The following is a 13,412-nucleotide window of genomic DNA, read 5'->3' on the forward strand; positions in this document are numbered from 1 at the left end:
GCCACCCCGGGTCCCACCTCCATCGGTCCAGGCACCCACTCTCGAGGGAGAGGCTAGTAGTGTCCAGCCCCCGCTGCATTCCGGTGGTGACAACGTTCTTCTCTGGAACGCGGAACTCCGAGCCATGAAGCTCCAGCTCCAAGGAGTCATGCAGAACATACAGCATAAACCATCTACCGCAGCCAACTCACCATTCATTGCCTCCATCAGGGACAAACCTCTACCTCCTAAGTTTAAAATGCCCTCGATTGACTCTTTCGACGGTACAACGGACTCAGTCGATCACTTGGAGACTTACAGGACCCTCATGATCCTCCATGCATTCCCTGATGAAATCATGTGTCGGGCTTTCCCCGTAACACTTAAGGGGTTGGCCCGACTGTGGTTTAGTCAGCTACCGACAAACTCTGTCTCTACCTTTCAGCACCTAAGTGACTCCTTCCTCAGCCACTTCATTGGTGCCCAGCGCCAACGACGTCCAGCAACTCAATTCCTTAACATCCGTCAGACAGAGGGAGAGTCACTGCGCAGCTTCGTCACCCAGTTCAACACTGAGGCCTTGCAGGTGGCAGAAAATGATGACAAGGTCATTCTCACGGCTTTCATGGCCGGTCTACGATCATCTGATTTTATTTTTTCCTTCTCCAAAAACACCCCGACCTCCATGGCAACCCCACTTTCCAAAGTCCAAAAATACACGAACGTCGAAGATTCCCTAGCCGCCCGACAAGATCCTACAGCCAAACACCCGACCCCTAGAGAGAAGAGAAAGGACTCAGAAACTAGAAACACCTAGTTCACTCACCAAACACCTCAGTATACCGACCGACCACCCTGAGCCGATCGATCAGCGTCAACCCGACCGCACGGCTGGTTCGAACGATACACCCCCCTTAACTCCCCCATGGAACAAGTCTTGAACCAGATTCAATAAGATTATCCCCTAAAATGATCCCAACCGTCACGGTCTCCTTCCAACCGGCGAGACCAGTCCAAATACTACCGCTTTCATCAAGACCACGGCCATAACACGGAGGAGTGTGTTACCCTTAAAGACCAGGTCGAGGGCTTGATACGTCACAGACGTCTCAGTCGGTTCACGGATGCCTGCCCTCAGCAAAGGCAAATGACTGAACCTATCAGAAATGACCGCCGGCGCACCCCTCCTCAACAACTTGCACAACCTAACCAAGGTCATGATCGCCCTCTACAGTAACCCCGGGCACAAGGTAACCCTGCCCCACCTGTTAGAGAGATCAGAGTTATTGCTGGCGGGCTTGCTTATGGAGGACCATCTCGCTCGACTCAGCGGGCAGAACTCAGAAAAATAAGGCAAGGCTTAGACAAAGAAGTTGCCATATTGGACCATCCTTTCAAACAGCCCAAGCAGTGGATGGAGCCCATCACCTTTACGGAGGCCGTCTGCACAGGCATCCGTTACCCTCATAACGACCTCCTCGTCATCTCTGCCCTCCTCTCCAATTACAAAGTCAGACGGGTTCTCGTCGACAACGACAGTTCTTCAGGCATCATCTTTCTAAATGTCTTTCGCCAACTCAAGGTCGGGGAAGAAAGTCTGTCCCCTCTCTAAACCCCATTGGTCGGTTTTACTGGAGATTTGGTGACCTCCATCAGCTCCATCGATCTTTCCATCACAATCGGAGAATACCCGCGACAGACCACAAAGTTGCTCACCTTTCTTGTCGTCGACTGTCTCTCTGCTTACAATATCATCCTCGGTCGCACTGCCTAAATGCCTTCCAAGCTATCACATTCACTTTTCATTTTACCGTCAAATTCCTTACCGACCTTGGGGTCGGCACAGTGAGGGGAGAGCAGACCTTGGCCAGAGAATGTTACGTCGCTTCACTTGAAGAGGTCAAACTAAAGGAGGGTATGATCATTGAAGCACTCGACGTTAGAGACGAAGACGAGCTAGTCAGAGGGGAACTAGTGGAAAAGCTTGTCGAGGTTCCCATCGATCCCACCAACCCGACAAAAATTGCCAAGATCGACAGCCAACTATCCTCCTAGGCCAAGGCCGATATCATGGCCCTTCTGATTGAGCACAACGACGTATTTTCCTGGACCCACTCCGACATGTCGGGTATTGACCCCTCCTTCATCACCCATCGTCTTAGCATTAAGCCCTATTTCCGACCCTTCCACCAGAACAACGCATTTTTCACCTAGAATGCAACACTGTTATTGCTTCTGAAGTAGATAAGCTCCTTGAGGCACAGTTTATCAAAAATGTGGACTACCCCAGATGGCTGTCAAATGTGGTCCTGGTCCGTAAAAATAACGGTAAATGGCGACTCTGTGTCGACTACTCCAACCTCAACCGAGCTTGCCCCAAAGACAATTATCCTTTTCCTCGCATAGATCTGCTTGTTAAGGCCATGGCCAGTCATCAAATGCTCAACTTCATGGATGCCTTCTCTAGGTACAACCAAATATAGCGGCTGCAAAGCTGACCAGTCAGGTCTACCGCGTTGTCGTCCCCCAACGCATCTAGTCTCACGGTGGGCACCTCCTCCCGAGCCATCTCTTTGGTATGCCTGCGTATAGCTTCAGACGCTGGTACAAGGTAGTTCACAAAATGTTGCAGAGGTGTATCACTCGACACAAAAGAGTTTACTTTTGGAACGTTTTGGTTTTTTGAGAAAAGATAGGTAAAGCGGATAACATCAAAAGCCCAAGGCTTGCCTGTATTCCAAGGGTCACAATTAAATTTTGCCAGCTTGAAAATTTTCAAAAAATCTGCCAAAACCGCCTTTTCAACACCCTATGTTAACCTACCCTTTCGTTTCTTACCCAACGCCTAACCTCCCCCATCACGGGATTCCGCCATGTGTACGACCACGATCCACTGCCCCCTTCCCCTACCCTATCTTTTCCATTTCAAATCACTACGTGTCCTGCCACTCCTCGAGCCCCGCGCACCGCCACTTACCCCTCCACTCGGCCACCCGTCGCGGTCGACCCTCCTCATGGTCGGTCCCTTCACTCGGTCACCCTTCACGGTCGGCCCTCGTCATGATCGGTTCTTCCACTCGGTCACCCTTCGCGGTCGACCCTCCTTATGGTCGGCCCTCCTCATGGTCGGTCCCTCCACTCGGTCACCTTTCGCGGTCGGCCCTCCTCAGGGTCGGTCTCTCCACTCGGTCACCCTTCACGGTCGACCCTACTCATGGTCGGCCCCTCCACTCGGTCACCCTTTGCGGTCGCCCCTTCTCAGGGTCGGTCCCTCCGCTTGGTCACCCATCGTCGTCGGCCCACCTCTCGGTCGGTCTTCGTCCCGTCAGTCTTTCACAACCATCGTTTTCTTCATTATTTCCTTTGTTGGACTAAAGCTGCACTTGAGAATGAGGGACTACTGACATGGATACGCCCATAAAGGTTATAGCCCATAACTTAGGGCCCAATACATAATTCAAATACTAAAAGCCAACGTTGCTAGAGCTCAACATGGCATTAAGAGCCAATGACATCTAAACACGTGGCAAGAGAAGGACAGGCCACATAAGCAGACAAAGATCCTGCAAAGTTATTGCACTGCACATCAGCCATTAATGGAGTTCCTTACAGCATTTATTGCAATAACCCCTCCCCGTCGGGACGGAACGGCCTCACCATGAACAAGGTAAGCTAGAACATAGACTTTCGGCCAAGGTGACAAGTTGAAAGGGACAACGAAATGATTAGTAGAGGATATAAGCAGGCATCGAAGACAAGAAAAAAGGTTAAGCTTTCTATCACTAATCTATCTCTACATTCCATCTCTCTTTCTAACTTGCTCTTCGGAGGGTTCGTTGGGGGACTCCCCGTTCCCCATTGAACTCTTGTGCAGGTCTCTCTGTGGGCTTGGTACAACGGGCACCAGTTTGGGAAGCGTGGATCAGTCTGACCTGTTCCATCTGGAACACGCTGTATTATCACTTTTTATTCTTCGTATAAATTTATAGAGTTGGAAGAAAAAATATATATATAAAAGTAAGAGGGGCACACCTCTAGGATCCTTTTTAACTCTGTCTCTGTTAATATTAAGAGTAAATTTAATTCATTTTATTTGAAATTTAAGAAAATACAATTAGTTATATTGACCACCTTCAAAGTTTTAATTCATATTACGTTATTTTTATCAGTAATTCATTAGCTCTATGAAAAAAAATTATGATTTCTTACCTATTAAAATATATATATATATATATATATACTTATCTTTATTTATTTGAGTATTTATTTACCATTAACATTAATTTCAATAATTTTAATCATACTAAAAGAAATATTAGTGTATTATATCAAAATATAATACTAGCTATACTTTCTTTAAATTTAAGGAGGATTAGTGTAATTTATTCTAATATTAATGTCAAATGGCAAAAGAGTGGACTTTTATAAAAGAGTTAAGTTGGGGATACCAAAATTTCTATAAAATATTAGATCAAATATCTCACATAAGTGTAAGTCCTACATAAGTGTGCGACACACATTCATTTAAAATATTTGATCAAATATTTAATAATTTTTTTTAAAACTTCTAACATTTTTATCTAAAACAATCATATAATTAAAGGAAAAAGATTGAGGCCTCGAATTTGAGGCCTCGAATGTGCCTCGAATTGGTTTTTTTTTTTTTAACTGTGTTGTTTTGTTGTTGTTGTTTTTTTATTATTATTTTTTTATTTGTTGGGTTGTGTTAGTTTGGTTGTTTTATTTATTTATTTATTTATTAGGCTGTTGTAATTTTATTTGTTTATTTATTTATTTTTAAAGGATGATTATGTATAGGGGTGGGTTTAGAGTTTAGGATTTAAGGTTTAGGTTTTTATTTCTTCTGAGTCTTTCTTATTTGAAATAAAAATATAATAAGGACTCGTACAAAACTATATGAAATTAACAAATTTTAACCAGCAGTCTAACTGATCAGTCAATTTTATCACTTAATCAACCTAACCCAATTGTTTTTTTTTTTTTTTTTCTATTTGTTGGCCTATGTTGGTTTTTTTTTTTTTTTTGTTGGGCTATGTTGATTTATTTATTTATTTATTAGGGTTTAGGTTTTAGGATACACATAAAAACCTTTCCAAAAAAAAAAAACCAAAAACAGAACCAAACCAACATAAAAAAAAAAAAAAAAAACAAACAGACAAAACAACTTTTCGAGACAAATTGGCGCCTCCAATTTCGAGGCCTTTAGCACGGTTCATAATTAAAATATCATTTCACATATAGCCGTTTAGGGACCTTTTCAAAATTATGCTTATTTAATTGGTGATTCTGGAAATTACGTGGTGTCCTCAAGGAGTTTGGATCCTCCCCAAGCCTTTCTCTCCAGCTCATCCTCCAGGCAACGGCTCAGATAGAATTACGTTACCTACAAAAAAAAAATAAACGGCTCAAATTCGGTTTTTTTTTTTTTAAAAAAAAAAAAATACATACTGCCACACATACTCTCAATCCGTCCCTTTCTCTCTCCATCCTTTCTCATAGGCACACACTCATCCCAGCACACACTCACTCTCACTCTCTCTCTCACATTTCTAACCAAAAAAAAAAAAAATCAAAATCACACTCTCTCTATCACATTTTTAATAAAAAATAAAATAAAAAACTATTTTAATCTTTTTCATTTTATTTTCATAATATATATATATATATAATTTTTAATATAAAATTTTAATTTTTATAAAATTGATATCATTGAAACTATACTTTTAAAATAAGACTAATAGTAAATATATTTAATAAAAATTTAAAATAAATAAAAAGTAATTACTATGTTTAGTTATGCTTTCAAAGTATTATTTTTAAAATATAAAAATTATTTTGATGAAATAAACACACAAAAATCATTTATTTTTGAAATTCTCAAAAATAATTTTCATTCCAAAAAAAATCATATGAAAATAATGAATTTTAATTTTATTTTATTAACCAAACGAGTTTATAATTTTTTTTAAAGGAAATAAAAAAAAAATTCTATATTTGATTTACACCTATGTATAGATTGAATGCATTTTAAAGAAAATAAAAAATTTACATCTATGCACAGAGGTCATTATTTTCATATATTTTTTTGGAATAAAGATTATTTTTGAGAATTTTAAAAATATATGATTTTTGTGTGTTTATTTTCATCAAAATAATTTTTATATTTTTAAAATAATAATTTGAAAGCATAACTAAACATAGTAATTACTTTTTATTTATTTTAAATTTTTATTAAATATATTTAATATTAATCTTATTTTAAAATAAACAGCTCAGTGAGTATGTGTTAGTGAGTATGTATTTTTTTTTTTTTTGTTTAAAGAAATGAATCTAAACTGTTTATTTTTTTTTGTAGGTGACGTGACTTTATCTGAGCCGTTGCTCGGAAGATGAGCCGAAGAGAGAGGCTGGATAGGATCCGGACTCGTCCCCAAGTGAGTTGTAATTTATTGAGAGGGTACGATTTATGATTTTGTATTGAGCGATTAAAAATATGAAAGATTATAATAAATTATGAACAAAAATACTATGGTCTCAGAATTTGAGGTTCAAAATTTACTCAAAAATAGATATGTATAGTAGAGATTAAATTGATAAAGTATAAGATTCACGAGTGAGGATCCTCTCCTTGCAGCTTCTGTGCTTGCGCCCGTCCTTGCAGGCCTTCGGGTCTACTTTTAGGCCCAATTTTGATAATCCGAACCGTTTATATTTTATGATTTATTCAGTATATCATACCTGTAAAAAATCAAGTTGATCGATATCAGAAAGTATATGTTCGGAAAACTGTTTATTAAATTCTTTAAAAAATAGTGTTTAGTTCAATTTTTCAAACACATACTTTCTGATATCCGATCAACTTGATTTTTTACAGGTATACTGAATAAATCATAAAATATAAACGGTTCGGATTATCAAAATTGGGCGTAAAAGTAGACCCGAAAGCCTGCAAGGACGGACGCAAGCACAAGCTTGCAAGGAGCGGCTCTTGACCCAAGATTCACATATGAAATAAATATGAGACATTGAAGTAAAACTCTGAATAATTTATAAATTTTTATATTTGAATCCGTAGTATTACTAAAGGATTGTTTAAAATAATCTAAATAAATAAATGTATTTTTTAATTTTTTTTTATAGAAAGATATATATAAAAAAGAAAGAAATAGAATGACTAAAAAAAATAAAAAATAAAAAATAAATATACTTTTTAATTCATGAGAGACAAACTCTGAATTCTGAATGACCAGGGCAGATCACGTGGTGCCATTTGACTACTCCTAGTTCGGAGGAGGGAAGGCGTGGTTCCTCTCGTCAGCAAGCACCAAAGCAAGCAGGAGCACCTGCTGTCACCTTGATTAGAAACTTGTCCCATTGAATGCTATGCCTTCTTGAGTGACAACTTTTTTTCATTTGTTTTTCAAAAATTATTTTTAGATAAATTTTTTAAAGGGCGATTTTTTAGAAAGTCATATTCTTAATTGTTTTATTCCATTTAATCTATCTTTTTTTTTTAATATTTCATTAGATTCTGTTTAGAATGATATGATCAAATCACTTTTTTAACTTTTTGTGTAAGTTTTCATTTTAAAATTAATACACAATAAAAAAATAATAACAGGCTTTAATTTTGTAGAGAAAATCTCTCTTTATTCTTGGGAGAATCTCTAAATTAATAAAATCTTTCCCTTATTTCATAAAGAAAATTTTCTCTCATTCTACGGAGAAAATCTTTTATTCATTCCATAGAAAAAATCTCTCACATTCCTAAAACCATAAATCTCTCACTAAATATTAATGTGAACTTTCATATTACAAATGAATACTGGTAAATAATATTTCCTCATAGAACCATACACTATGAACATTCATGTTATTTATGCTAGTGTATGACTATTTTTTTAATGTGAATATTAACATCAATTGTGATTTGTTGTGAGTAATACATGGTTAGTGTTGTTATGTTATTTTGGTATTAGAGACACTGTGAAAATTCACATTATTGGTAATTGTTTGTTGTTGTGTGTATATGACCATTCACAAATGTTGATATGAACATTCACATCTCTATGTTGTGTTACTAAGATGCACAATATGTTCTGACCAAAATATCACATAGTTATTTACGCTTATATAACTATATCTAAATGTAAATATTAACATTGATTAAAGATGTGATAATTACAACACCAATGCAAACTTTTACACCATGTAATAATCATGAGAACTCATACAATAATCAGTAATATGTGAATGTGAATATTCACATTATACAACAATCATGCAATCATCAGTTTACATTGCACATCATGCAACCATCCCATGTTTCTAATGTTGAAGTTCACGTCACCAAATTCAAAATATTTAAATATAATAATCCACAATAACAACGACTTTAGTGGATGTGTACGTTCACATTAACAAAAATACCTAATTAATAAGTATACATATACACGGATATATAATACCATATCAACTCATTTTGAAACAAAAAGTCAAATCTAACTTTAATAAATTATTGAATAATTTTGAACATACACCCTTACCAATACATACCTATATGTAGTTGCAAAACAAAAGCGGTGCTAACCTTGCCCCTACGATATCTGAATGGAAGAAAATAAAGTTTCAAACTGTAACAATGGAAAAACCCAAAGTTTTGAACTGTAGCAATGGAAGAACACAGAGTTTCGAACTGCAACAATAGAAGAATGATGATGACGATAATGATGATGATGATAAGCTTCTTTCTGGGTTTCTTCTATTTTGTTTCTTTCTTTGATGATCATCATCCAATTCATCTCTTTGAATTTTTGTTGTTTTGTGATTTTCCCAAATTCTCAAATAAGCAAATGAGAGAGAGAGAGAGAGAGAGAGAGAGAGAGAGAGAGAGAGAGACTCCGTTTGGTATAATTTTCTAACTATGATTTTAGAATATGAGTTGTATTTTGAGTTTGTGTATTTTGAAATTATGATTTGAGTGTAGAAATTTTGTTTGGTTATGATTTTTGAATAGAGTGTTAAATTGAGTTTTAAAAATTTGATTTGACATGTGAAGTAAGAAAATTTGTTTAGTTATGAGTTTTGGAAAGAGTTTTTAAAGCTTAATTCAAATTGTTATAACTCATAACAAAACACATTATTTTTCCACTATTGAAAATTCTGATCAACACCCATAACCAAACTTTTTTTAAAATTCAATTAAAAAAATTTATTATTAACAGAAAATAACATTAATCAATTTTTTAATTGAAAATACTACAAAGGAAATAATTTTTTTTCAAAATAAATATTCAAAAATTTTAAATCATAAAATTTAAATAATTTAAATAATCTAAAAAATTTAATAAGTAAAAAATTAAAATAAATATTAAAAAAATTTAAATCGTAAAAATTTAAATAACTTAAATATTCAAAAAAATTAAATAATTAAAATTTTTAATATTTTAAATTTAAAAACAATTCTACACTCCAATCGTAACCAAACACATAAAACAAAACTCAGTTAAGAAATTATTTTTAAAACTCAAAACCAAACACATAACTCGAAACTCTATACTACTTTCACAACTCTACATTCAAATCGTAACCAAATACATAACAAAAAAAATTAAAATATTTAAAAATATTTTTATAAAATAGAGTTTGAATTTATTTTTATAAAATATTTTAAAATTTAAAAAATTTAAATCGTAATATTTAAAAATTAAAATATTTAAAAATATTCAAAAAATTAAAAAATTAAAAAAATCGTAACATATTAAAATATTTAAAATCTTAACAAAATTAAAATATTTTTAAAATATTTAAAAAATTAAAATATTAATTTGAATTAAGTTTTGAAAAGAGTTTTGAATTATGTGTTTGGTTATGAGTTTTGAAAAGTAATGATTATGTTTTGAATTGAGTTTTGAGAAATAAGTGTAGAATTATGATTTGAAAGCTCAAAACAAACATCACACTCAAATCAATGGGTGAAACTATAATTTGAGAGGCTACCAAAGTTTCTTTGTGCTGTAAGATTATTTTCCAACCATGTTTTCTTGTCAATATTACAATTTAATAATATATATTTAGTTTTTAAAGAAACCTATTCCACTAATTTCAAAACAGTCAAAATAGAAAACGGAAATAAGAAGATTATAATTGTGTGTAATACTTACTATTAAATATTATAAACAAGGAAAAAAAGGACCTCTTGAGATACAAGTCTAAATATATGGAACCAGATGGAATACATGAAAATTTTATGGACTTGTTGGGTTATAAGTCCTCTAAATGAGATTATAAGTAAATCTCTCTTTTTTAAATCATATTTTAGGTTTTTTTTAAATACATCAAAATTAAATTCATCTAAGAACAAATCAAAAAAAATTACTAGAAACAAACAAAAATCGGAACAAAAAAGCATACAGGTTTTTATTTGAATTTTCATTTGTTTTTAGTATTTTTTAAATATTTTTAGTCAATTTATTTTCCTTTTTAGATATATCACGATTAGGTGTATCTAAAAAACAGAAAAAAAATTAATTAAAATATTAAAAACTAATTAATAAAAATAAATGAGAACAATAATTTAAAAAATTAAACCAAACATTTTCGTTTGAAAAATAAGTTGATTTTTTAATTTTTTTAACTATTTTAATCTGAACTAAAAATAGACTCAAACCCAATCCAACCATTCTTTCCGAACTATAGTCTTGAAGAATCTTTTCTAACTTTTGTTTTTATTTAAGATAATTTAAAAATCAATTTTTTTTTTTTTTTTTTGTTGTTGTCTGTGGTGGATTTTCAAAATCTACCTACTCCGCGTCACTGACATCACTCACTCACTCCCCCCTTCTCTCTCTCTCTCTTTGGCTTTTTAATTTTTTTTAACTCTTTTTTTAAAAAAAATATAATGATTATAGATTGAATGTGATATTTTATTTGCTATGACTAAAATAATTTATTTTATCTTTTGTGACTAAAATAACCCCAAACCTCTTTGCTAAATAGCGCCATAATTTTGGGATTTGGCACTCCATAAATTTTAAAATATATTTTTTTAAATTTTTTTCTAGGAAAACAACATGGGTATCCTTTGAAATTTCCAGTCATTTATTTCAGCTCAATATATGTTTTAATCAAAAATATTTTTTAAGAATTTTTTTTTGATGTTTGATTGCGATCTTAAAATTAATGTGTCATTGGTTATATTAAGGGTTGGTTTGAGGTGTCCTAAAAAAGTGTACTTTTTATCTTTTTATGAAAAGATGTGCAGAAAAGTAGAGAGGTGATGTGATGAAAAAAAGATAAAAAGATAAAAAGATGAATTATATAGTTCATGTCAAACCAACCCTAATTGTGGTAATGTGGTGATAGCAATAAAATTTTAGTCTAAAAATATGTACTCTTTGAAGTAGAAAATATCCTATCAAATAATAAATAAATAAATATTTTATTTTTAAATAAATTTATTTTCAATTGATCTCGGAATCATTTTCAATCATACCAAACATAAAAAAATATGGATAATATTTTTATATAAATATATATATATATATATATATATATATATCACTACTAGAAAAGTGACTTGTTGCGACTAATTTTTTGCGACTGACTATTTAACGGTCGCAAAAAATAATATTTACAACAACATCTGAGTCTTTCTTTTATTTATTTTGCCCCTTTCTTATTATACCTATGCCCTAACCCCCTTTTCACTTTCACTTTCCCGACGATTCACAAACACATCTCTCTCTCTCTCTCTCTCTCTCTCTCTCTCTCTAAGATTGTGATGAGAAGCAGCAGACAACAATGCCGGAGCTACTAAGGTTTGATGATCAGAACCAGTAGAGATCATTCGATTTCGTCATCTTCACCGTCGCATCCAACTTCAGCCTCTTGTTTTCCGCTTCTAGTAGCATCGATCATTGCTCCTTCACTTCTGATGTTCACAATCACGACTCTTTCGTCTCCCAACTCACTCAGGTTCCTTTTTTTTCATTTCAATTTCATCTATTGGTGACTGCAGTGTTTGTGTAATATGACAAAGTGATTTTCAAATAATTCATTAAATGAAAGGATCACCATCTTGTAAGTGAAGTATCAATTGCACGAAAATGTTTGAGTACCTGGAGACCTATTGAATGGAAACGGTCTGATGTTTTAATCTGATGAATAAAGAGAAAGAAATACTCAATCTTGAGTTCCAAGTTAAATTGCAAATCCTAATTATGAAGACGGAATTGAAAAATAAACGTAGTTGCAAGATTGCAACACTGATGCTGGATTCAAGATGCATGAGACCTTAAAAATAAATAAATAATAATAATAACAAAATAAAGAAAGACATGAATTTAAATGATGAACTGGATTTATAGATTAAGGAATTGCTATGGCATTACCAACTATATTTTACTGCTCACTGAGTTAATTACTTTTCTGTGTTCAGTTAGCTTTTCCTTTGTCTATAATTGTGCTCCTTCCCCAGCTAATGCTGATCTTTTATTCCAGAGTCAAAAAGATATAAGGCTGTTATCATCCGAATTGATAGTCCTGGAGGTGATGCTCTTGCTTCTGATTTGTAAGTAGTGTTGTGTTCTATCATTATGATAGAAATTTAACAAGTAAAAACACGACATGTACATGTGTTGATGGCATGTATAAGGCTGTTACCATCCAAACCTATTGGAATTTGTTTTACATGTGAATGATTGAGGATCTGAGTATATTCATCTAATTATCATTTTAGATGTCAGTGTTCTTTCTCTATATTTAGTTTTGGATGTCATGTTTATAATTCCATTTACAGATTTATTTATATTCCTCATGCAGAGAATGAAAATTATAGGATTGCAATTGAATTCCTTTAGATTGTGTTTAGATTTTGCCGTTGTTGTTAATTTTTTTATTCACTTGAGTGTTTCTATTTGTCTTGATTATTGCCTTACAATTGAATTTGGTTGTTGTTTAGGGATGATTTGCAAATCCCTTCTTCTCCATACTTTCCAGCCTATGACTATGCCTATGCGCAAGGACATGGACAAGGACCGCCCCCAATGGTGCAAGAGCGTTTTCAGTGTGTTATCAGTCAGCTTTTTCAGCATGTAAGGGACTATTTTTTTGGTTTTCTATTCAACTCTGCTGTTGGTTTGTTTGTTTTCTCTTCTAGTATTTAACACTGCCTTGCCTTGGTGTTTTAATTGGACTCCCAAAAGGATAATACGTTGCGGTGGAGCTGTGGATCATGAATTGTAAATGGCTATTTGGGATCTCATGTCAGTTCAGTTGATCCTCTCATTTTTTGCATTTTTTGGATGGGAATTAATTTTTGTTTTTCTGCATTTGTAGGTAATCATCAATTTTTCAGTCATTTGTATTGTTCTACATATGAAAGTAGCTTAAAATTAATAAATAGCTGTGTA

Source organism: Camellia sinensis, unplaced genomic scaffold (assembly GCF_055761805.1).
Source record: "Camellia sinensis isolate YWXY unplaced genomic scaffold, ASM5576180v1 Unanchor12, whole genome shotgun sequence".
Lineage (NCBI taxonomy): Eukaryota > Viridiplantae > Streptophyta > Magnoliopsida > Ericales > Theaceae > Camellia > Camellia sinensis.